Below are 312 nucleotides of genomic sequence, written 5' to 3'. Positions count from 1 at the left end.
CAGATGCGATATGGCTGTTGTCGGCTCAAGGCTAATAATAGACATTTACGGAGTTGATAGAAACAGCATACTTCTAATTGTCGGAGCCACGTCGAAGCACATGATACGACCCCCCATCCTATTATAGTGTCAATAGTTGCGAGACAGTGCAAATGCTTTCGGATGAAAGCTAAGAGAAAGTAGTGCTACTTGAATGATGGTACCCATGAGCCATTCGGAGCATAAGAAGTACAGTGTCTCCCACGATGACATGGAACAAAGCATCGAGTCAACATCTTGTGTGACCCACCCCTTCATACCAGGGTACGTGTT

The sequence above is a fragment of the Plasmopara halstedii genome, assembly GCF_900000015.1.
Source record: "Plasmopara halstedii genome assembly, contig: Scaffold_555, whole genome shotgun sequence".
NCBI lineage: Eukaryota > Oomycota > Peronosporomycetes > Peronosporales > Peronosporaceae > Plasmopara > Plasmopara halstedii.
This window is presented reverse-complemented; position numbering follows the sequence as displayed.